The sequence below is a fragment of the Agrilus planipennis genome, unplaced genomic scaffold (assembly GCF_000699045.2).
Source record: "Agrilus planipennis isolate EAB-ADULT unplaced genomic scaffold, Apla_2.0 scaffold81, whole genome shotgun sequence".
In the NCBI taxonomy this organism is placed as follows: Eukaryota; Metazoa; Arthropoda; class Insecta; order Coleoptera; family Buprestidae; genus Agrilus; species Agrilus planipennis.
The window spans coordinates 831262-857686 of record NW_020438902.1 but is presented as its reverse complement, the minus strand read 5'-3'; the positions used below and the strand labels follow the sequence as shown (position 1 = coordinate 857686).

General features: G+C 35.2%; 1 protein-coding gene across 1 annotated transcript in view; it reads right to left on the bottom strand.

Annotated features, from left to right (window-relative positions):
* The window catches only part of LOC108737228 (semaphorin-2A-like), a 542905-nt gene that overhangs the window by 43440 nt on the left and 473040 nt on the right, over nucleotides 1–26425 (bottom strand). The window lies entirely within an intron of this gene.

The window sequence follows — 26425 nt, the reverse complement described above, 5'->3', positions numbered from 1 at the left end:
AACTTTTTCTATTCACGGTATTTTCACCAGTCTCCAATAGTACTACCACTCAAAAGTTAGTAACCTTTCCTTCTCCGCGCCTCCTACCGTCCACGATTTGAACCCGCATGGAGCTGTGTTCCAAATATACACTTTTGATAACTTCTCATTTTTATAAATTGACCTTTCTCAAGCATAGACGTGATTTCTTTTTGATAAAAGAGACTTGACCCTGCGTTGTTTCCTATTTTGTAGTTACCTCTTTTTCAATTATATTCAATTTGTATATTAACTCTAACTTTACTTTCACACTAATACCTAGTGTGATTCACTATTGAGATTTTTTTATATCAGTGATCTTAAATTGTGACGTGATCAATGTTTTCTTTTGCAAATGTTCTTCTTGTACTCGCAAAAGTGGCAACGGAAACGCACAGATGGCGCGAAATCGCTTGCGTTGCATGTATTTGTAATGGCGTTACGGAAAAGTTGACTGTACAGGATTTTGCAGCAGTTAAAGCACGAGGTTGCTTGGGTCGCATGTAAATTCTAATGGAGCTATACGAAAATCGGCTTAATGGTAGAGCATAGGTAGAACTTAATTATAAACGATTGTGAAGTGAAAGCCCCCATGTGTATATCATGCAAAAAATTAAATCGTGATCACGTCAAATTTTTGTGCGAACATCAGTATCAGTAAAGATGACCTGTGATTTTCTAATGTCAGTGAATAAATCACAGTTCGTGAAATATCTCCCATCACAATTAATACCTTAAAAACGGGAAGATACTGAATTTATTCAGTTATAGAAAACGGTTTGCTTCATCACAGTAAATCTTACAGTTAGTTACAAATAGAGGAACGCGGAAGGCCATTCTAGATTTACGGGTAACAATAGAAAAAACGATAAAAAAAGGAAAGTGTGCTTACATAGGATTTGTAGATTTAGAAAAGGCTTTGACAATGTTAAATGGGACAAGATGTTAAATATAATTAAAAATGTCGGGATGAGTTACAGATATTGAAGTATGATTCTTAGTTTGTATAAAGAGCAACAGCTAGTTATAGAGCTGGAGCTGCAACGTAGAGAAGTAAAATTAGGAAGCGAGTCATACAGGGATGCACATTGTCAGCGCAACTTTTTAATCTATATATCGAAGACGCGATCAACATCATTAAGGACAGTAACAACTGTAGGGATAGATATACAGGGGCTAAAGATTAGTATGCTTAGATCTGCGAGATATGAGACAGCATTTTTAGTATTGTATGAAAATAAATAAAAGTAAAACAAAAATACTAGTATGTAAGGGAAAAAAAAGTAGTGAAAGAGCGAATATAAAGATAGGAGACGAAAAATTAGAAGAAGTGACTGATTGTAGGTATTCAAGAAGCAGGATAGGTTAGGACGGAAAGAGTAGTAGAGATATAAAACAGAGGATAGGATTCAATAAAAAGATATCGTTATGCTCGTGAACAGTTAATTTAGAAATTCGAAAAAGATTGTTAATGTGTATGTTTGGAGTACGGTGCTGTACGGGTGCGAAGCATGGACGGTGGACGCGACCGAAAGAAAAGATTAGAAGCGTTCGAAATATGGTGTTACAGGCGAATAATGAGGGAACTGTGGATAGAGAAAGTTAGAAATAAAGTGATGTTAGAAAAAATATTAGAACAGAGGACTCTATGGAAGTCAATAAGGAATAGGTGAGATAGGTTGGTAGGACACCTTCTCAGGCAGGAAGGTCTAGTCAGAGACATATTAGAGGCAGAAACCGCAAGGAAGGTTGACCTAGATTAGATTACTGTTCGCAAATAGTTAAGGATGTAGGTTGTTCCTGTCTCAAGGAAAAGCGAAGAATACCTCAGGATAGGAAATGGTGGAGGTACATGTCCAACCAATCTTAGGACTGACCACCTTATGATGATGATGATGTATATGTAAATTTTTATCTTTTTCGGTTTCTTGTTCCTTCCGAAAAAAGTCTTTCCAACGTGGTAGGTTACACGCACGACGTTTATTTTCGTTCGTAAAATTACTCTCGATTAGTTCCTTTACGCACAGCAAGGGCACCTGTTACGAAAAGGCATTGATCCAAACGGATTGCGCTCTGTCGTCGCTCCATATCGGAGTAAAAAGGACCGATTTTCCAGACGAGTGGTCACTGCTTTTGTCTGTAGTTAAAAGAAGAAAAATAGGGCGGTGTAACAGTGTTGTATGTGTGCTCGTTATACGTACGTAGGCCGACGAGAGTCAAAGTTAAAAGGGCCATAAGAGAAATTGGCCGAGGGAATAAAAAAGAACTTTTAACTTGAGGGAAAATTTGCTGGATATACGAACCAGACGGATGGCTACTAACCGACTTTTCCTAGGGCGCGACGGGCGGTAACGTTACGGAAATGGTAAAGATCGGAGTGTATGTTCGTTCCCCAGGGGGGCGACTTCTTATGGAATCGTTTTCAAAAGAAACCCTTCTCTTTTTCGATAGCAGTCCGATTCCGCGCGAATCATTGACGATACCGCCGGGAATCCTCGCAAAACGGCACGTTAGAACCGGAAACAACGTATGATTTTTGCCGCGAACACCTATTACTTCTTTAAACGGTTTCGTCTCGTTCGGCTAACGATAATGCCCCCAGAGAAAAAGCATCTCTAACTCAATGCTCAACGTTTTCATCTACAATCTTATTCGACCGTAAACATTGTACCTACATGAAAATGTATACTTAGAAAGAGGATAGTTAAAAAGTTTTAATGTAAAAATATCGTTAATTCCATTCATTCAAATATAATGGAATTCATTAAAAGAATATATATATATGAACATTCGCTTTCCCCTCCTTAATCATATCATCGTTTTGACTAATCTCTCATTGCAATAATATGGAGAAGAATAATATTTATTTTCAGGGACAAAATATAACTAGGCATACAGTTTTAATAAAAATAGCTTTAGAAACATAATGGCAGTTTTAACAAAAGAGCAGTAAACTAACAGGAATATTGCGCTAGTCGTCGGATAAGGTTTTTGTGCTTGGTAGTCCGTCCATAGAGATGTAGTTAGAGTATTTATTTGTATTTAATAGTGATTCTGATTGGTACAGCTGACTATCAAATATGCATGCTCAAAACAAAAAGGAGTTGTAGTAGAATACAGATCACTTCGAATTATTTTATTCGATTATGGTAACGTGCCTATCACGTTGAGGTGAGCTACGCCGGGATTCGTTTCAGCAAGTAGATATCCAAATATTGAAATGGACCTTGTTGGAGCATACGTAATCCTAAAATGTAGCATCGTACTACAGATGGCGTTTACCGCGCCATTTGTGGTATTTTCTAAAACGCGCTGTTAAGNGAATTATTAAATTAAGTAAGTAACAAACAAAATAGTAGTTTTGTTTCATGAAACGCAGCGATAAGTACTTTTTATTTGGTCTCCACAAACAGTACAGAATATTTTTAGTATAGTTAATGTATTGTATTGAAGTCAGTTAACGGAAATGTTAACCATACGTAAAATATACGTGTAGGGGTATAGTGTATTCATAATAAGGATGAGACCACAACTGTGCAACTGCCGAGAAGTAGCAGTAGTAGGTTACTGGTGTATGGAGAGCACTGCTAGAAGCACATGTTACAGAAATCTATTGGAGATGTGCCGTTACATATTTAAAAAATGATACACGTAAATTTTACATACATTGGCGTTCTATGGTTAAGACAATTACTGTCCGAAACTTCCTCTCACACTTCCATGCTAATTAGCACCCCCAGAACTTCTAAAAAAAGCCGAAAGCCGGTCTGACACTACTCTACCGATACTCAACCCAAACACGAAGAACCCGCGTCGTGGCTCCATTCCAAACCATCAAAAATTTGGTCTCTAAATCTTCATTGCATGTACATATACATATTGCGCTTATAGTTAATTTTTTCTTATTGAAGAGTTGTTTAGTCAGTAATCATTGTTCATAAAATGTTAATTATGTAATCTACTTATCGCGTTAGTAAGAAACTAAAAGAACAGACTTATTTTTAATCAAAGAGGTAGAATTAGAATTATCGCCTGTACATTTGCGAATATTCAATATGCAAAGAGAAATGTTTGACTTATTTCAAATATCCCGCATTTATCCGCGCTTCTCATTTTAATGTGAAACTTTTATTACATCGCCTCAAATTTTTTCGTCCATCTATCGCATGTCGCACTATAGCCGGCCGCGGAGTAGGGGTAAAACTGAAAAGCGTTCGGCAGAACAGCCAAGGCCAATATGGCGGTGCCCATGGCTCGCATGAGCTAACCCTGTGACATTTATATTCTCACTTATTCGTGCAAGTGCAAGACAATTACATTTATAGACTGTGAAACTTAAAGCGAAGATGAAATTATTGATGGAATAACTGAAGTTCAAAATGATTAAATGAATTAAATAAATATTGTTCTCAGTTTTTAACATGCGTCTATCATCTAAATTATTGTATTCATTATGTATTCCGTACCCTCATACGCAGATTGAAATTAAAATTTATAGTTGGATATTTTATCTACTATTGATTTCCCATTATCATTCCCATTTTTCAATCATTAAAATAAGATTAAGAACGTGATTTTAATTTTAATACCCTAAATCGAATAATTTTCCGAAAATTTACAGTTATATGCCTACAATCCGAAAAGTTTAACTTGCATCGTGGTTTCATAAAACCACACAATTTTTTTGTTTCTATTTCGGGCTTGATTTCAAATTATCCAATTGACGTTCAATTAAAATTACGAAAGGGAAGCAGATATATGCATCTAATAAATTACATTGATTAGTTTTATAGAATGACAATTCAATTAAAAAGTTTCTCTTTTTCGGCTCATAATCAAGATTAGTATCATCCATGCGTAGCGTTGTTTGATCTAAATCAAAGTCATAAACAATTAATTTTTACATTAACGAATTTTAGTCGTGCTCTCGCTTTTTCATGAGCGATTTGTTCCAAAATCGTGCAACATTTGATCTTGTCGGGCTTAATTTACGAAATTGCTTGGAGTCATTTATAGTTAGTTAGCGTTGAAGCGTTTTGGCAAACGATTGTTTACAGCCTGACGTTCCCCCATATGAAACGTGACGCAGCATAAAAAGCTTAAAACATAGAAAAACAAAACACGACCAAGTAGTTTACATTTTTTTCTCCTAAATTTAATGAAAAGCAGAAAAACAATCCCACGCTCAGTTAAATATATGCTCTTCAAAGTGACTTTGCACTTACGAGTACATTTATTATCGTTATACTAAAAAGGAAGTATTGTATTAGAATTTTTATAGTTAATGCATTATGCACTATTTAGAAATTCGAAAAAGGTTGTTAAAGGTGTATGTTTGGAGCGCGGCAGAAAAGGTTAGAAATGAGGAGGTATTAGAAAGAATAGGAGAACAGAGGACTCTATGGAAGTCAATAAAAAATAAGCGAGATAGGTTGGTAGGGCACCTTCTCAGGCATGAAGGTCAGTCATATTAGAGGCAGAAACAGGAGTTAGGAGGAGTAGAGGTAGACCCAGGTTAGATTACTGTTCACAAATAGTTAAGGATGTGGGTTGTTCTAGTTTTAAGGAAATGCGAAGATTAGCTCAGGATAGGAAAGAGTGGAGATACGTGACTAACCAGTCTTAGGACTGACGACCCTATGATGATGATGATGATATAGTACATAACACGTTCACGTAAGGTAAACCGTTCACCGAACATAGTGTGGCGTTTATTGCCACACTCGCCCCTGTCAGTCTCGTATATATGCATTTCTGTTTTCCCAATTTGTTTGTCTTTTCTTCTGGATCTAATTCTATTATGTATATTTCTGGAATCCTCGCCATGTTACTTTTACTTTTTTTCTACCCTTTTTCATACTTACTAAAGATGTCTATTTTCATTTCCAATAACTTACGTCTTTTGTTTCTTTTATCTACCCTTCTCAATAGCGCTCTTTTCGTAGTTTTAGATTTCACTTTTCTTTTGTGTACTTTTGCTTTCAAACTCGTCTATTCTTTTTAAATTTTTTACAAATCCTATCGAACCTATCCTATTGTGTACTCTCTCTCAATTGGTGTTATGCGAAACTTCACACTTTTCCCTAAACACAGAAAGTGACCCTTTCCTACATCCTGTTCACTTATACAAACATTTTTACGTCTATTACCCTAGTCATCTCCTTCATCTACTTTCCTGGTGTTCCATCGAAAAACACTAAACAAGAATCCTCAGTGAAAGTCCTCTACAAGTCCTCTATTCACTTTCTTACAACCTTTAAGAAAACCAGAACAGATCAGAACGCACTATTGGTTATCTCACTGTCATTCTTTTCTAACTATATAACTATTGCGTCCTAGTGTGTGTGTGCATAATATATTTTCTTTATTCAAGTTATATTTATGTCTAGTTGTATATGTATTTGTATAAATTTTTTTTTGATTAGCTAATTATGTATAAGAAATATTTGGCGATTCTTGAAGTTTCATTTTCTTTGTTTGCATTCTACGTAGTTTGAGCTTTAAAGATAAGATAGTAAACCAAAACAAGTTTCACTCGCACAAACAGGTTGGGGCCCCTTTATGACACCCTTCAGGGTAAGTAACAATCACCGGTGATCGCCTGAAAATACCAATTTCGGTGACTACGTTATCACTTAGAAATTTGCAATGGTACATGAAGGGTGTACGTATAAGCAACGAAGTGAGGACAGGTTCCAAAGGGAGCGGGTCTATTCGTACTGCGGCTGTTTAAACCAAATTTAGAAAAATTTTAGAAAGATTCAATTGTGATTCGACTCTAGTTTTTGTATATAGCAATGTACTATTAACGATCAAAATACCAAACTATTACTTAAATTATCACAGTAAAAGAACCCAAGTCTACAAGTTGTAATATAATCAATTTATTAGGTGTAAGCTCTTGTAAATAGTGTAAATATTGTGCAAATAAAAACAACAAAAATAAGGGAAACCTAATACAATGTGGTCTAATTTACCAAAAACGGATATGTCTGAGGAGGTCTATCAACCTATCTCGCCTATTTCATACCGACTTCCATGGTATATTAATGTTAGGCCCGAAGACCGAAAACGTTCAGTGGCTGGAAAAAACGACCACATCGCGTTCTGTCTGCCTTCGAACGCACAGAACGCGTTTTGGCTGTTTTTAAACGCTCGCAAGGCGTTCTGGTAACTGTTAAACAGCCGGAACGCGTTTTGTCAATTGTTGAACGCTCACAACGCGTTCTTAATATTCGACTTGTATTATTTGCCGCTTTCTACCTGCGTACAATGAGATTTATATTGTAGCTATTTATAAAACAAATGAATTTCAATCCATTTTTCAGTTTTTAGGAAACAATTCAATTATTGACAACTATAATTGGATACCAAAGATGGGTTCGGTTTTTCTCGCCGAATCATTTCAACAATATTAAATTTCTTATAATTGTTTTTCAGTTCTAGGAAGAAAGTTGCACTGAACACTTATATTGTCGAGCGTATGATATATCAATGAATGAATGAAAAAGCGAAAAGTTATTCATTAAACAAATGAATTTCGATTTATTTTCTACACATTTAACTATCAATTATTGGTTTTACTTTATCATAAAAAATTTCTTTCGCTGATTTATCACACATTTTAATGAAAAGTGTAACTTTTCAAACGACTTTAGTAAGTTGTTTAGTCAATGACAGATTGATCTTCTCGCTACACTGACGAGAACTGTACTGATTTTTCCATTTCCATTCACTCAAAATCAATACCTCCTCTAGGGATTATTAGATGTAATTATAATGGAACCTTCTCGTTAAGTTAATTTGTAAACCTCCTTTATGATCACATAATTCATTGTCATATAGAGTCATCGATACGTGCATTGTTATAAAATCGCCGAAAAGATCATATAACTTACAAATGATCATAAATGTACTGTACTGGAATGATTATAAAGGAAAGCAGTACATTTTTAGTACCTTCAGTTTATAACAATAGCTAATAACCGTACGCCTATTGTTTAGGTAAGTTGACAAAATCTTAAAATTACAAAAGGTTATTAAAATTTCATTCATTCATATATCATATGCTCTACAATATAAGTGTTCAGTGTAACTTTCTTCCTAGACCTGAAAAACAATTATAAGAAATTTAATATTGTTGAAATGATTTGGAGAGAAAAACCGAACCCATCTTTGGTATCTAATTATAGTTGGCAATAATTGAATTGTTTCCTAAACACTGAAAAATGGATTAAAATTCATTTGTTTTATAAGTACAATATAAATCTCATTGTACGCAGGTAGAAAGCGGCAAATAATACAAGTCGAAGATTAAAAACGCGTTGTGAGCGTTCAACAATTGAGAAAACGCGTTCCGGCTGTTTAACAGTTACCAGAACGCGTTGCGAGAGTTTAAAAACAGCTAAAACGCGTTCTGTGCGTTCGAAGGCAGCCAGAACGCGATGTGGCCGTTTTTTCCGGCCACTGAGCGTTTTCGGTCTTCGAGCCTAACATATATACAAAAAGAACATGTTCACGGATGTTATTTTTTAAAGAAAACGGATTAAGTTCTAGGTAATTTATCGAAACTACCAGACGTCTTATTTGACCTCATCAGCACACCAGTGGCATTAATAAATTGCTAACTAAACCGAAGATGCTCCCCATAAATTTTTCTTATAGTTATAACTTCGAGTTGCGGCAGTATATCGCCATTAATTGATGTTTGCTACTAACAGAAGGATTTGAAATTTTAGACAAGATCCTTGCTAACTGAATCAACAATCCAATATTTAAGTACATATTATTAGTTACTGTGTTCAACTTCTGTTCTTATTTTTTATATTTTCAAATTGAAGTGTCTGTGTGTAATATACAGATAACTGTCTTTTCTTACGTTTGTAGGTTTACCTGTATATTATGAAGACACAAACGACCTTTTAAAAATTTCTGTTTGTATGTCTGTACGGGATGATCTAAAGGCCTATACCGATTTTGAAGGAATTTTGAGGACATTAAGGAGGGGTTGGCCATCGTTTTTATGTTTTTATTTTTCCTGTACAGAGGACGATGGGAAAAAAGGACGGAAGAACTATTAGGGGAAGATCAATTTGGGTTTAGAAGAAATAAATGAACGCGGGAGGTCATTCTAGGTTTACGGATAACAATAGAGAAAACGCTAGGAAAGAGTGCGTACATAGGATTTAGATTTAGAAAAAGCTTTTGACAATGTTCAATGGGACAAGATGTTAAATGTACTTAAAAATGTAGGGATGAGATAAAAAGATAGAAAAGTGATACTTAGTTTGTATAAAGAGTAACAGGCAGTTATAGAGCTAGAGCTGCAACGTAGAGAAGTAAATAATAGGAAGAGAGTCAGACAGGGATGAACACTGTCACCGCTACTTATCAATCTATACGTCGAAGAAAGTAGGGAAAGATATACAGGGGCAAAATATTAGTATGCCTAGATTTACAGATGATATAGCAGTATTAGCATCCAGCAAGGAGGAGGATAGCTTTAAATAAAATGGAAGCGGTACTGATAAAACAGTACTGTATTAAAATAAATAAAAGTAAAACTAAAATTCTGGTATGCAAGGGAACAAAAAGTAGAGAAAGAGCGAATATAAAGATAGGAGACGAAAAATTAGATGAAGTGGCTGATTTTAGATATTTAGGAAGTCAGATAAGTCAGAACGGAAAGAGTAGTAGGGATAGTGCAGGGTCTTGTGGCCTTTAATAAAAACAAGTCACTTCTATGCTCGCGAACGGTTAATTTAGAAATTTGAAAAAGGTTGTTACAGGTGTATGTTTGGAGCGCGGCGTTGTACGGGTGCGAAACATGGACAGTGGGCGCGGCGGAAAAGAAAAGGTTAGAAGCGTTCGAAATGAGGATACCGTGGATATAGAAGGTTAGAAATGAAGAGCTATTAGAAAGAATTGGAGAACAGGGGACTCTATGGAAATCAATAAGGAATAGGAGAGATAGGTTGGTAGGATACCTTCTCAAGTATGAAGGAAGTCAGAGAATTATTACAGGCAGAAACAGGAGTTAGGAGGGGTAGAGCTAGACCTAGATTAGATTACTGGTCACAAATAGTTAAGGATGTGGGTTGTTCTAGTTTTAGGGAAATGCGAAGTTTAGCTCAGGATAGGAAAGAGTGGAGGTTCGTGTCGAACCAGTCTTAGGACTGACGACTTTATTATGATGATGTTTTTATGTGGTCATGTGGTAGAAAAAATCATACATCAATGTAAATCGGATTGCATATTTCCTCAAAAACTTCTTTACGATAATTGACAATTATAAATAGTTTGACGCTGACGAACTCCCGGATAAAAACTACTCTAAAATATAGTTGGAATCTGTTAGGCCAATCCGAAGTTTATTTCTGGTAATTCCGGAGCAGACTTAAATTTTACTTCTCTGTGATATTGCTACAGCTTACTTAAACGTTGAATCACAAAAATTGCAATAGAAAGGGACGCGACATTTCTGTTCTTATCTTGGACGTAATTTAATAACTTTTTCCCTTAGACTGTCAGTCGGGATAGCGTCTTTTATTATATACGCAGTTGTCTGAGCGCTGTGTCCATATATTCTCAAAAATAGGCAAATACAAATAAAAAGAAGCTCATTTGGTTCACCGTCGGGGTGGCGCCGATACTCTTAAAGACGATGTATATACACACCCATAACGGACGTCTAAAACTGTATAAATTTACACACGGCATCTTTATGTTTTGATGCAGAGAAAGCCACGATAATGGCTCGAGCTTTGCCGTATGCGAAATGCTTTTTCCTAAAACGATTTCATTAGCAAAAGTGACTTTTCTCTTGATAAATGCATACATACATGGACTGGGAAAGAAGATAAAAGGATATCTGGTAAATATGTAGATTTAAAAAAGAAAAATGCATGAAAGGAAATAATAACATTTCGTAGCACTTGCTTTAAAAATAGAATTTTAGATGGTTGCGTGTTCATCAAAATGACTGCAAATTTTTGAGGAAGTTTCTATTATTTTACTTCACATTGAAAAACAAGAACATTTCACATTTCTATCCATTTCCGAATAGTAAAATCTAATCTGAGCCTCTCTCTGTCTCTCTTTATTCCTGTTTCTGTCTCTGATATGTCTCTAACCTGTTTTGCGTGTCTCAAGCGTTTTATCTTTCAGTATATATCCTTTTTCTTACATTCCTTGGCGATATACTGCCATAATAATATGCATTATACCGACTTGCTTTTGAAGAGTTCCTTCTTGGAATGCTGATGAGATTTAATCATCTACGGTTGGAAGTTTCGATTAAATTACTGACCAAGATCTTATTTATTATTGTTAGAATTATTTTCCCAAAAATATTTTTAAAGCTGATGCTTTCTACCTTTTCAGGTCTTATTACTTTTCAGACTTAGTCTTACCAAAATTAACCTTAAATTTTGTACCTTGTTTGTGATGTTGATAAAGATGAAGGTTCATATAAAAAGGAAATCCGATGATGACTTATTAAGAACTTCCTTTATGCATGTTAAAAGCTAGTTCGAGTTAGATAATAATTAATTTAACGTTAGGTTAAAAGCGGATATAGTTAATTTACCAATAATTTAATATTAATAAATAAAAAGAATTATTTTAAATAATTAAATAAGTAATTTAAAGAATAATGACTGTATAGCATTTGCTTACTTTGCTAATTATGGGGAATCATAGACAACAGCAGGGAAAGAGCAGGGTGGATAAAGATGGTTATCCGACTCACCACCCTGACTCACTTCTGACTCGTTTCCTACGATTTAATATCTGAGTCTCCGATTATTATTTATTAATCTCGCAATTGAAATTTGCGCTAATTGATCTATTAACCGAGTGGTAGGCGTTAGTTTTATGGATTACGGATATATATTCGCCGAATGAACTGTATCGGTGGTCTAGAAAATGTGATATACCGATATACTGTCCAGAATCCATACTATAATTTTATTTGTAATTATTTGAGTCTTTTCTTTTAAGATAAGGTTAGTTAGTATATTTTATACATACATGTATGTATATATGCAGTGGCGTCTTACTTTTCTGTTACATTTTATGGTTCAATAATGTCAGATTTGTACCTAAAAATGCGTTTTTGTTTATGAGAGCCTACCAAAATTGTCCCCTTTTTAGTTTTTTTTTAACATCAACAGTTTATTACGATAACAATTAATTAAATAACTACTTTGTTCATCGCTTATGGTATGCAGTACTATTTAAAGGACCTCGAAATGTTATCAAGAACACAAAATACAAAATAAATACTCGTACAACATGGATGCCACAGCTGATGGAATGCGGCGTTGCAATGTCGCACAGGCCTGACGCTGGAAGCTGGCGGAAATTTTAAAATGGCGTGGATGCGCGTGAACCAAAAGTAGGCAGTTTTAGGTATAAAGATTACAGCCCTCATTCTTCAGTATTCCTATCAGGGGCGTAGATTAAATATTTAAAAATAGGGATCAGTGAGCAAGTAATAGACAGACAAACAGAAGAACTAATTGTTGATGTTGGTAACAGTGATAGAGATTCCCATGATGAGAGTGAATGTGAAAACTAACTACAAAATAAAAGCAATAGGTTATTTTTTTCTTTTTGATAAGGCATGTTTTTACATTATTTTCTAGTACGCTACTGCCCTATCTGTATTAATACTATAATTTACGCCTACTGAATGCTTATTTGTGTATCGGTTCCAAAGTGACTTACCCAAATAGGTCATAAATAGGCAAGTACCTGCGCGACCGCTCGCCAGCTTCCTTCGTCAGACCTGTATTTTACTGCGTGATCCCACCAAGGCCAGACTGGCCCCTGACTGTACTTTCAAATACGTTTTTCTCCAAAACGGAGGACTTTCGGACCTCTAAACATTTACTTGATTTTCTTTTGTTTTATGGTGCCCTCCCTATCACTCCCAGCAAGCTTGCTACCTATTTCAGAAATACCCTGTATATACCAATATACCGCAAAAAATAGTTTGGACGAATTACTGCAAGAAGACAAAAACGTGATTTTTGGTAAATTTTTAGAGTTGTTTTTCGATTACTTTTAATACTACTTATCATATTAATCATAAGGTCGTCAGTCCTAAGACTGGTTGGACACGCACCTCCACTCCTTTCTATCGTGATCTAATCTTCGCATTTCCCTTAACCTAGAACATCCAATATCTTTAACTATTTGCGAATAGTAATCTAATCTAGGTCTATCTCTACTCCCCTTAACTCCTGTTTCTGCCTCTAATATAGCTCTGACTAGACCTTCGTGCCTGAGAAGGTGTCCTACCAACCTATCTCGCCTGTTTCTTATTGACATCCATAGAGTCCTCTTTTATCTTATTCTTTCTAATACTTCTTCATTTTTAACCTTCTCTATCCACGGTATATTCATCATTCGGCGGGAACACCACATTTCGAATGCTTCTAACGTTTTATTTTCCACCATCCATGTTTTGCACCCGTACAGCGCCGCACTTCAAGCATCCATCTTTAACAATATTTTTCGAATTTCTCAGTTAATCATTCGCGAGCATAGAAGTGACTTCTTTTTATTGAAGGCGACTCGACCCTGCGCTATCCTCTGCTTTATATCCCTACTATTCCTTCCTTCCTAATTTACCTGACTTCCCAGATACCTAAAATCACCTATTTCTTCTAATATTTCGTCTCCTATCTTTATATTCGATCATTATCTTTCACTACTAACAATGGATAAAACGAATTCGATGAAAAATTTATAAAAAAGTATTCTTGTAAAAGCATTGTATTTGAATCAGTAACGCGTGATTTTTTATCATCTTTAGATGTCAAATCAATATATTAAACTGTCCCTTCATCGTAATTGTTCCTTTCTACTCCTTGATTTTGAAAATATTTAATAGCCTGTAAATCAAGCCTCCACATAGATACATAAATTTGCTGAGGCTTAATTAAGTTCATGTTTGCTTTTGTGTCGTAGATCTTCGAGCCTCATCTCGACGATTATGCATTCCGGTATACATATTATTACAGAGTAAAAACAATCTGCAGTGCCGTATGCGGGTTATGGAACACAAAGTTAAGTCTCTTTCGAATTTATCGTATCGCGATGAAACAATATCCGCCGCGGAATGAAAACGCCTTACACTTACACTGTTACAACATAAATTCGGTTACTAGCACCAAGTTGGGCGGAAAAGAGCGAAATGTAGTTTTGGCGAGTTGACATGTGAGCACATAAAGTAATAATTCAAGTACGCAATTCACATGTAACAAGCGAACTTGAGGTCGTTTAACGAGGACATTCTGGAATTTGAACACGTCCAGGGAGTTATGTACAATTTCGAAATTTGACACGATTTTCTGGGGCGAAGCAACTCGATTCTTCGCGAAATAGGAACAAGGTCTCGGATGTTATAAAACAAATTTTAATGACTTTTACAAGTAGTGATAATGATGCTAAAATAATTCGTATAAGATAAAGGTTGGCAATTACCGTTACGTTGTGGAGAAGTAAATGGTTCATCATAAAAGTTCAAAGGAACACTTGGGAGTACAAGAGTTCACAAAAGGACCGTCCGTTGTCTACATAAGTTCTACAGATGGTTACCTATTCAAATTAGCAAAAATGTACATTGAATAGGATGGTGCGGCATTAGAAACAACACCGAAGAACAATGGTTAAGTAGAAAAGAAATATGAATATTTTTGTCTCTATCCACATTAAAATAATATTAAGTATCCTATTGGTTTTATTTTACAAAACTATTTACAAATATGTGTTTTCCGGCAGTTAAAAGTCTTGATTAATACAGAATTCTAATATGGAACGTTAACAGAGTGGGCCAAATACAGGAGTAGCGAGCACGAGTGTGTTTGTGTGCGATCGGGCACATCTGTGCGTGAACGGCTTATCGATTAGCTGACTAGCCGCGGGCGCCTTTCTTCATATGCGCCGTATTTGCAAATGTGTGTGTCGTACCTGCGTTCTGGGACAGTAGTTAAACAGTTCAAAGAATAAATAAACTATCCGGATGTTTCCAGAAGGTTCCAGAAAGTAAACAAAACAGTAAAGGAAGAGACGATCGCCGAGAGAGAAAGAAATAAATTGACCGTTGCAGAAGTGACTCAAGAAATAAATTGACAGTGGTAGAAGTCAAATAAATAGCGCAGTGAATAGTGATATATCAACAGCAGTGTAAATAAATATAATAATTAAGTTTAGTAATAATTTAATAGTGTTTTTAAGTTCTTTAATAATTAGTGTAAATAAATAGTTCTGTCGTTTTCAGTCTTAGAAGTTAATTTTGTTAAACCCACGAACATTACACAAGTTAGTCTGAGATCCAAAGATTTCATATTTTACCAGTCCTGTTGACAACAAAAAAGAGAGAAGGCAGTGACGTTAAATTTATTCTGTGATTAAAACAGAAATTAACATATGACCACGTGCTACTCAATAAGACGGTAACATATGTACCTATTAAATGAGACGAGAGCTACAAAATACACAGAAAGAGTGTGGGTTGCCTATAAGTTATTACCTAAGCAAACCGAATGAGAATCCGGAGTACATGGGAAGAAAGTGGGTTGCATACTGAAATCAATAGCAAAGTACACAGAATGGGATAATGCTGTCTTGGAAGCAATATCGGAGGGCTACAGCAAACAGGAAATAAAGTTTGTGTCTTTCACAGTAACTTAATTGTGAGATTCGCTGCTAACTGTACTTGCTATTAAGTGCCAATATATTATAAGACATTAAGTTCGCACTCTAAACTAGGAATTTAATAAATAAAAGTAAAATAACATTTTGATAATCAGTAATATTACACTTATTAGTTTGTTTCTTAGAATTTTTGTAGTTTAAGCAGAACATGTTCTAAGCTGGTTCTCAGGTACGTGAAAAAGAAAATAGTTGCGCTTAACTGTACTCTTATTGATACTAGATTGAAATTGGTTGCTAGCAATTGAGTAATAACCTAATGAAATTTGAAAAATTATGAAGATCAAGATGGGCAACTGTGATCTTTAAAGGAAAGTGTCTAATTAATAAACGTTCGGCAGTCTAGATGGCTTTTGCTCTGCCTTTAATTAAGCATTCTAGCGACGATTTCACTTTAAGCAAATAAAAAGTCCATTCAACGGGCAACGGAAACCTTTGAAGTATGCAACCGTTTTTTTAAAGAGACTTAATCCGATCTTTTTTATTAATTATAGTTCGCTCTCTTTTATCTTTTCGTACGTACTGATTCAGATTATCTTTTCTAAAGCGAGTGTAATGAAAAATTAGTCCTTTTTAGTCTGTTTTGTTAAAATTTAGTACCTATAAAAGCCCTTTATGATTCAGTTATGCTTCCATGAGACGTCTTTTTAAAACGTATCTTCTATTAGGGTTTCAGTGTTTAACTTCTTTCATTTTGTTTTTAAATTTGATGGAAATTTTTCAGATTTCCTAAAATAACATCTATAAAACATTCCTTATTTTAAAGAGAATAATTTCTGAAATTCGTAAGACAATCAATAGCTACAACCAATACATGTAGGTACTTGTAAAAAAAAAAATTTCGAAGCAATGTTTTGTAGATAAATTTATTTTAATAACCAATGTTCAATATAAAGTAATCATATTATAACAAGATTATTTCTCTGACCTGCATAAATCTGATCACAACAATTTAATAAATAAACACTTGAGAGATCATCATCAGCATAGGGTCGTCAGTCCTAAGACTGATTGGACACGTACCTCCACTCTTTCCTATCCTGAGCCAAACTTCGCATTTCCCCAAAACTAGAACAACCCACATCCTTAACTAACAGTAAACTAACCTAGGTCTACCTCTACTCCTTCTAACTCTTGTTTCTGCCTCTCACTTGAGAGATATTAAAAAAAAAATAAAAAAGCTTTTAGGTATTTCATTCCCACCAGATATTGATGTTGAAGCGTGCGCAGCACCTTCGGTCTAAACCGGAAACGTAGGGCGGACGACCCCTTCTCCTCTTAGGAATCGTGGGATTGGGTTGGTGGTGGTGGTTGGGGTATGAAAGATGAGTCTGACGAAATAAAGGCAGAAGTGAGTGAAAGACGATTTGTGAAATATTACTGTCCTAGTGGTTTAAGGAAACCATAGAAAAATTTGACCAGGACGGACGCAGCCGAAATCGAACCAGTGTCCTTCCGAATGCCAAGTAATGGCCTGAACCTCTGGCCATGCCACTTGGTGTTCAATTGAATCGAATACACAGCTTACAATACGTGTTAGGCACAAGTAAACCAAATTAACAAATAAAAATAAGTTTATAGAAACTGTCGTAGATCGCGAATTTGAAACTGTCTATAACGTGCTGATGATAACTAATAAGATTACTTACGAGTCCGCCGCTAAATGATTACAATTACCTCATACTATGTGGTCATTTCTAGATTCGCATGCAAAATGCTCACTTAAGAAATAGGTAAAGCACGTGTCTGTAATTATTACTCTTTATTGTGTTGTTTTGAGGTTTTCTATGTCCCTGAAGCAGATAACCTTGTTAGCGAAAAGTGCTTCGAACAACTACAGTGTCATGTATTGGCGTTGGGGTTTGAGCTATTTTGTTTGTTCGATAATTTATTAGTATGATTTTGTCACCTTGTAGGGCATTATTCTTGATAAACATTATAGGCTCGTTTCAACGGTGTAAATTCAACCCTCTCGTTGAAAATTCGCCGACCAATAATTAAAATTTCATTGGTGTAGTGTTTTTTACACTTTTCGAACGGGACTTAATATGATTTAGGACGTTGTTGAGGGTCGGATTTAATGGAAAGTCTGCTAGAACGAAGACATGAATCATTTACCAATTTCAATTTTCTTGTTAAACTCGGAAATAGTAGATTTGAGATTATAAGTATGCTTGTAAGAATCGTTTAAAGATTACGAGGATGACTACGGTTCCATTTATATTTATGGAATTGTACACCAAGACTAATATGCACCTCAAGACCAGTCAGAGAATTCAGTGTACTATTTGGAGATTTTTAAACATTTGCAGTTATGTGTTTGGGGTGTATAAGCTTAAGTGTGGTTGACCAACTAACCAAAGACTAGATTTTAATCACCACAATGCATCACCTTACACTGCTTTTATTGTGCGCCATTTCTTGGTACAAAACAAGATCCCATCCATGGAGTAATCACCCTATTCATCGTATGTGATTCCACGTGACTTTTTTCTCTTTATCAAAGTCATGATGACTATGAAAGGAAATCATTTTTTGGATATTGAGATAAAACGAGTATTGATGGCACGCTATAAAGAGTTGACTTCAAATTTTGTTAAAGAGTGGAAAAAACGTTGGAGCATGTGCATTATTTCGAAATGAGGGTACTATGAAACTGATCAGATTATCGTTATAATGTTTTTTTCTTCGCTCTACAAACTTTTTGTTAACACGTCGTAAGTTTAATTTTCCTCTGTTTATAATAAATATTTAAAAAAGTTACTAATATAATACGTTTTCCATTTATTGCTTACTACTGTTTCAGATTTTACATTTTTATAATTATGTAACATTCAAATAGAGGCAATCAACATCCAGTGGGTATTTGTTGCCACTGAAGTATTTCAAGCGTCATACAAGGCCTTACTAAAATATTTCAACTTCTTTAACTGAATCGATACAGCTTACGTATGTGATGGGTACCCTTAAACCACTTAATAAGAACGTATATGTTTTTGACTGGAATTTACTAGGCGCGGATCGCGATTTAGATCTCATTAGTGTGGCATAAGCAGCCTGCATAAATTACTTACTAAACTGAAGAAGCTTCTAAAGGGAGAGTTTATGTAATATCTAAATATAAAGGCAATGTATCGCTATGTGGTGGGTATTTGCTGCTACTAAAGTAGTTTGAATGTTAGGCAAGCCCTTAATTGGGCACTTCAGTAGCCCCAAATACTTATTAATGTGAAGAAGCTTCTAAAGAGAAAGTTAATGTAATATCCAAATATAAAGGCATTTTATCGCCATCTGATGGGTATTTGCTGTTACTAAAGTAGTTAAAGTGTCAGACAAGGCCTTAATTGGACAGTTCTGTAGCAGCAAATACTTACCATATGCAGATCCACTGCCTCTATTTGGCTATAAAATAAACTTCCTCCTTAGAAGCCCTTACCGAGCGGCATGGCTTACAGGTTTAGACTATTGCTTAGGCAAATGCTGAGGCAGTAATATTCCACAGATAATCTTTCATTCTCTTCTGTCTTCATTTCGTCAGTCTCATCTTTCTCACCTGAACCTTGACCCACCTATTCCCACGATTCCTGAAAGCAGGCTGAAAGGGCCTTCCGCCGTAGTCCGGAGGGACTGCCCGCCCACCAGCATTACTGGCTGGTGGGAATGAAACACCCAAAAGTTTTAGTTTTTTTTTTAGAAGCCCTTTCGGTTTGGTAAGTAACTTATGTTGGGATGTTCTGGTTTTAGAAAAATGCGAAGATTAGCTCAGGATAGGAAACAGCTGAGGTGCGTGTTCAACTAGTTTTAGGACTGACGACCTTATGATGATGAACTAATTTATTGAGATGGCGTGCTCGTAAGCTCTAAGAAAGCTCTATAAGCGTTTGTTAATTTCAATAAATTTTTGACAAAGTATTTGAACGGTTTAATTTTTGCAATTAGCTTATGTGGAAGTGGATTACAATTTCAAAATAATGCGGATACTCTGCAAGTTTTCCTCTGATGAAATCGACAGGAACGTACTAGTTAAAATTATGCAGATTATGTTACAGTTCGTACATGGTTCTCGACAGTCTGTGTCGGGTTGTATGTAGGCTGCAAAATATGTGCTGCATTAGCGAATTAAGCTTTTAGGGAGATGGAAAGCAGTAAGCACAAGCAGTTTCGGTTGCCAAAAAGAATACTACATGTAAATATATATGATGTCATTTCACCGCACATATATTCTTTCTGAAAGGTCAATCGTTTCAGATTTCTGTATGAAGTTGAATATTTTTTAGTTTAATGTATGCTAATTTTATAAAGGAGACTGAAAGAATGAACGCTGGAAACTAGACAACTGCCCTCCTTTCGTTTCCCTTTCAATTTCCACCCCAGCGCACAGTAATTCAAACAAGTCCGTAATTCTCTTTAAAATTAAATTAAGCCGAGCTTTTAGGAGTTCCGCTATTTTTTAATATTGTTTCGAATGAGGACCCGACGGCTCGCTGTCGACCAATTCAATCCTACAATTAACGTAAGTACTCTGAACGTAATCAGAATTAATGCTACGATTACAGCGTTTTCGCTTGGTTTTGATTCATGGAATGCTTTTGAAGTCCCCTCAGACTTGTTGACCACGCCTATGCAAAAAAAGATATTACACACAAATTAATGATCGTTTTCGCTTTTAGTCTACAGTTATGTTTAGTCTCACTCATGATCAGTGATGATTTACGCCATTTATAATTCAAGAATGGCTGCACTGATTTTGATGATCTCTTATTTTTGGATTCGTCTCCTCCAAGAACAGCAAAATATCGGAATTTACAAAAAAAATTATGAAAAAAAAAAAAACAACTGTGTGGTTTTATGAAACCACGATATAAGTGAAACTTTTCGGATTGTAAGCATTTAACTGTAAATTTTCGGAAAATTATTCGATTTAGAATAGAATAGAAATGGGAATGATAATGGGAAATAAGTAGTCAAGATATCCAACTATAAATTTTAATTTCAATCTGGTATGCGAGTACGGAATACATAATAAATACAATCATTCAGATGATAGACGCATGTTAAAAACTGACAACAATATTTATTTAAATCTTTGAATCCTTTTGAACTTCAGTTATTCTATCAATAATTTCATCTTCGCTTTGATTTTCACTGTCTAATAAATGTAATTGTCATGCACTTGCACGAATGAGTGAGAATATAAATGCTACACGGTTAGCTCATGCCAGCCATGGGCGCCGCCGTATTGGCCTTGGCTGCTCCGCCGAGCGCCTTTCAGTTTTACCCCTACTCCACGGCCGGCTGTAATGCGACATGCGATACATGGACGAAAAAATTTGAGACGATGAAGTTTCACTTTAAAAAATTAAATATATAGAAATTAATTGCATCGCTACGAAAAAAAAAACAACTATTAAATCGATTAACTTCAATCATTCCAGATTATTCGGTCGATATTGGCAAGACAGAATGTATAAGAAATTTTTAAAACAATCCATTATCACTGCCTATTAGTATATCTTAAATCTAAATACATAAAATAAAGTCGGGTTAGTTACCCCATATATAATTTAAAACAGCTGGACCGACATTAATGACCTCTGATTTGTTGGATTCGTCTCCGTCCTGAATACCAGAATAACTATNAGTAAACTTGACGGAATTTGAAGGCTAGCTTCCGGATTTGTTATTTCCGAATTTTATAATGTGATTGGCATTAAAAACACGCTCACCTTCAACGAAATTTCCTTTCCGAGGCTTTGTGTCAGCCCAATCACATATTGTGTCAATACTCTTATTATTTTATTGTAATTTAAAAACTTGGAAATTGCACGGTACACTATAGGAACTACGATAAATTTTCCCTAATCGGCGCCATGTTTTTAGGCTCCTCCCATTTGACGGATCCCAATAGAGAATACTCGAATCGAAATGTAAACAAAAATACAGAGAACAAATGTCAACAACTGTCAAATCCATTGGTATCAAACACTGCAGATCATTCGGTCAATCAGTCGTTAGTATCACAAGATTGACAACACAGAATCTATATACTATATATAGACCTGTCTTGATCTTGATCTTGCATTTTCGCAAGACAAATTTTACTCATACTAGTCATTCATTTTCGAAGTATAAGGTAGTTTGATCAAACTCGATGATATGTATACGATCGACAAGCATCTTGTCGAGGGTGAGCCTCGTAAGCAATTGATAGAAGCACTTGGTGGAGAATAATTCTGTGAAATGGAAAGTAATCCCAGACATATTCATAAAATTTACATATTCATTGGAGCAGCTATTACACAACGTTAAGTATTTGAATTGACCGCGCCATAGAAGATGGTTGTGATTCCGTAAAATTCCTTGGATCTTACTAATATTTTATGTACAAAAAAGTGTGAGGAATTCCATACTGTCCAGGGACTTCAGTCCACTATTTTGATATTCGATTGCTTGAGTTCATTTTAGAGATTAGCGACCCCAAAATCTCTTCTTGACTGATTTGACTGCATCTTTTATAAACGTATTTTGAGTCCGCAATTTCAAATTTGTTTTTTTTGTTGAGTACGTTTTCATGATTAGGGCTTTAAAATCATTTTGGATTTTGTCCTACTGTGTATTGTCTACGCACTGACTAAATACATCTTTATAATATACAATACCAACTAACAAATTTTAGCTAATTTTTACTGTCTAAATCAATGTTTGCCTTCCTTTTTTAATGTATCTGTCAATTAACTTTTCCTCTTATTTTACGGTAGTTATTTATGGACTGCCTCTTTTTTTTTAGTAATTAGCCATAAACATAGACAACTCATCAATGGTTATCGTTTGTTATCATTAACGATATAAACACACTTATTATTAATTTTTATTTTTCGTCCTATATTTCCCTATACCTATCATGACTTTTTATCATTAATTGGTTAAGTTAATCAACTACAGGTAATTATTCACTTAAAGGTTTATATTGATTGTATAGTTACTCTGTTGCAGTTTTAGATACTTTGTGTATTTTATCTGATGTGATATGACGAACTGCCTGTACGTATAATTTTAATGTTTTCGCAGAGGCATATTCGAAACAATAAAATTGTTAAATTCGTTTTTGATTAAGTTATCGTAAAGGTTCAAAAGCCATTTGTACATGTATTCAAGGATGTTCGAGGACATCCATTTTCACCGTGGTGGAGCCCTGCTTCATGTCTATTTTGTATCCAAAGTCATCCATTAGAAGGAACGCTATTCGAGTTTACGATATCATTTTCCCTTGGTACACATATTCCGTTTTATATTTCGGAAACAACTACTTAAAACCCTTTATATTTGCATATATATGGAACTGTTATTCTGGATGTTTCCCAAAGTAATAAAGATTCTTCTTTATACCTATATCATAAACGTGTTTGGTTGTAAAGTCCGTTTAATAGCACACATAACTACAGGGTGGCCCAGTATACATTATCACTAATTAACAGCGTTTATTTCGCTGTCGAAGTGCATAAAATAGGTGACATTATCAGCATAAAAATATTAATTCAATTCTATATGAAAATTTGTTTGCTTTGGATGCATTAAGCTTTTCCAATTATTAGCTTCATTAAAACATTTTTATCACGCAAGTATAAAGGTATATCTACTAGAAAGTTAATGGCTTTTTTACGTATGTCAATTTCCTTTAATAATTGACAGCTCAATGAGTACTTCAAAGACGTGTTAAAGATATTTTAAAGCTATGTTACTCGTTTACTCGCAAATAATTTAATCTTAATATGTCTTTTTGTCCAGAAGAGGTACTGTTCGTTTCAAGAAGTTAGAGATATGCCCCTTTCCTTTATTACAAATTCAATCATATTTGCCTGCGGAGCTCATTTCTCCATCAATCATCGAGCGAGAGCTAGACAAAAGTATACAGTACCATTTGCAAAATTTTTTAAACTGCCTCGTTAAAATTTAAGAATATGCTTTATTTAAAAGTATATTTAGCCAAAAATAATAACAAGTGAATTAACTTAACGTTCTACACACCTTTTGCTTTGTTTCCTATTGTTAACTTATATACATTTTTGTTTTAAGAAATAGCTAAACATTTTCGTCTAGTACTGTACAGTTCTACCCGATCTCCTAAGACCGCCCATCGAGAGCTCTGCTCGTTCAAGCTTGTTCCAACTATTTCTGTCTTGCTCATGCCTAGTGTGTATTCTTTCTATCTTCGTGCAGATTTCTTCAAGGTCACAATTCTAACAAATTGAAATAGACTGTACCTACTTATTCGGCATGCTTTTTGAGTTTCACAAGGGTAGTAATGCAGTACTGAGTGGTGTAGTATAGAGGGGAAAAAGGGAGCTGTGGGCCTTGGGCGGTACAAATCAGGGGGCGATAAAATTGTTATCATCGGTGTTTAATGGAATCAGGCGTGTCGCAAAGTAATGTTAGATAAACCAATTTGTTGGCATTTGTACTAGTTTTTATTAATTTGTAAATAGATTACCGTCATGGTATTATGTTGATAAAACTGTCAGACTGCACAAAAATGTACACCGTAGAATAACAGCTGCAATCGCAACAATCGCAGAAAAAAACAGAAAGAGGAATCGTTCAGTAGAATACAGATTTAGTTCATATATTATAATAAATGTCATCAGCAGAATGATGTAGAATCACTGGTGTTGTCGAGCCGGAACGCTCCGGATTCCTTTTTGAACAGGAACGCGTTCCGGAACTAAAGATGATTTCTGATAACGAGAATTGGCTGACGTATTGAAAAAAAAAATTAAAGAGAATTGCTGATTTTTTTTCTAATTTTTGACGAATTTTTAAAGTATTATTATAAACAAGGGTTTGAACCGAACCCGAACCGGAACAAAAACCGGAACGAACCGGCTTGTTTTTCCGAACCGTGAACAGGGCCGATCCTGGCGACGGGCGAAAATTGGGGGAAATCCCCCCCCCCCCCGTCGTCGTCAAATTTGGGACATGAGACCGCACAGAGCGGCCACCTACCCAGGATCGGCCCTGTCTATATAATTATATAAACGCGTTCCGGTAAAAAAAAAATAGCACAACACCACTGTGTAGAATACTGAGTTATTGAAACTTTAAAACATTGCAAAGATATGAATAGAGTTCGACAATAAAAATACTGAAGATGAGGAAAGTGATGGTCTAATTTATTTGAAGATCCGGAACAATTACAATGATCCTGAGATGAATCCTTAAAGCCTCCTTGCTATTCTGAATTATATAAGCAAATCAAGTAAGTTATGTGGGACCATCGCAAATTCGTATGCATAATTGTACGTATGTTCCTAAGTAAATTAGCACTTTTTGAATAGAAACTAATGATTTTGTTATAATTTGCAAATCATGCATCATATGGAAGAGCACAAAACTTACTTTGCTCACAAGCGACTCGGCCCATATCCACGCGGCTGCCCTGAATAGAGGAAATTTATTAATTTCGCAGTTATAGGGATGTTTTGTAATGGATCCGAAAAATCATAATGGTAGTTTTCAACGTACTTTTCAATTTGGACGTCATAATGGCATTGCTAGATAATTTGGAGTTGAAAGGGTGAAAGTAAGTTACATTACGCCACTGACAACATTTACTGTTAAAAACACTTATGTTTATGTAAATGTCGGAAGTAATTTCAGATTTGATTTTACCGATTCATATCGATTAGGAAGTGGGTGGAAGTGGAAGTAAATGAACTCGTGTCAGATAATCGAGGAACTGTCAAACAAATCTAAAACACAAAAGACAGTGGCTGTCTCGGAATGATTTACCACGAGTTAGAGCTAAGCCAGGTTTGCATCTCAGAGAGGCTGTTTTGTGTGTTTGGAGTGACGTAACCTGACCAAACTACGAATGTGGACTTTACTGAGAACAATTGGATTAAGTAATTCTACAACACAGTAATGCAAAAACCATACCGTGTAAGACAAACCTTGGTATTACTTCATCCACCATACTCGCCCGACAAAGTACTATTGGAATTCTATTTATTCCAATCGCTTCACTTTCTCCGTCACAAAAAAGTGAAAATTTGAATGATAATACTAACTGATTTTTTATTGGTCCGGCATTGGAAATTTGCACACTACATGACAAAAGGTTTTTGTTAGCTAATTTTGGAATCGACTGAACCGATCTTATAGACATGAAGAGGAGGTTGTTAGGAGTAATGTTTTTTAAATTTGTTGTTGTTTATCGCTTACTATTTAATTGTTTATTGGATATAACAACTTAAACTTCCCATGGTTTCAAGAGTTCGAATAAAAAGTGGCTTAATGACAAAATGTTTGAAACCTATCAATAAATGATTCACTATTACTGATTTACTTTTCAATACACATCAGTGGTCAGGTAGTTTAAAGAAGCACATTCACTATACAGATTATTTCTTCTTTGTTTGTTACTGACTATTTACTCCTTGCTACCCTACCCTACAGATAGTGGTGTATCTTTAAAGTTTTATCTACTGGTTCGTTAAAATTCTAGAAGTTGGTGAAAAAAGGAGTAAAACTCCTAAAGGAAGGATTATTTCGGAAATGTTTGAAACAAATGTAATTTGGAACACTGAGCCTCTTGCTTTCCGTGCATGTACCTCACTATGACCTGCAATCGTAAACAGAGGTTCAGATTATCGTTTAACGTTCTGGAGGACACAGCTATTCCGGATCC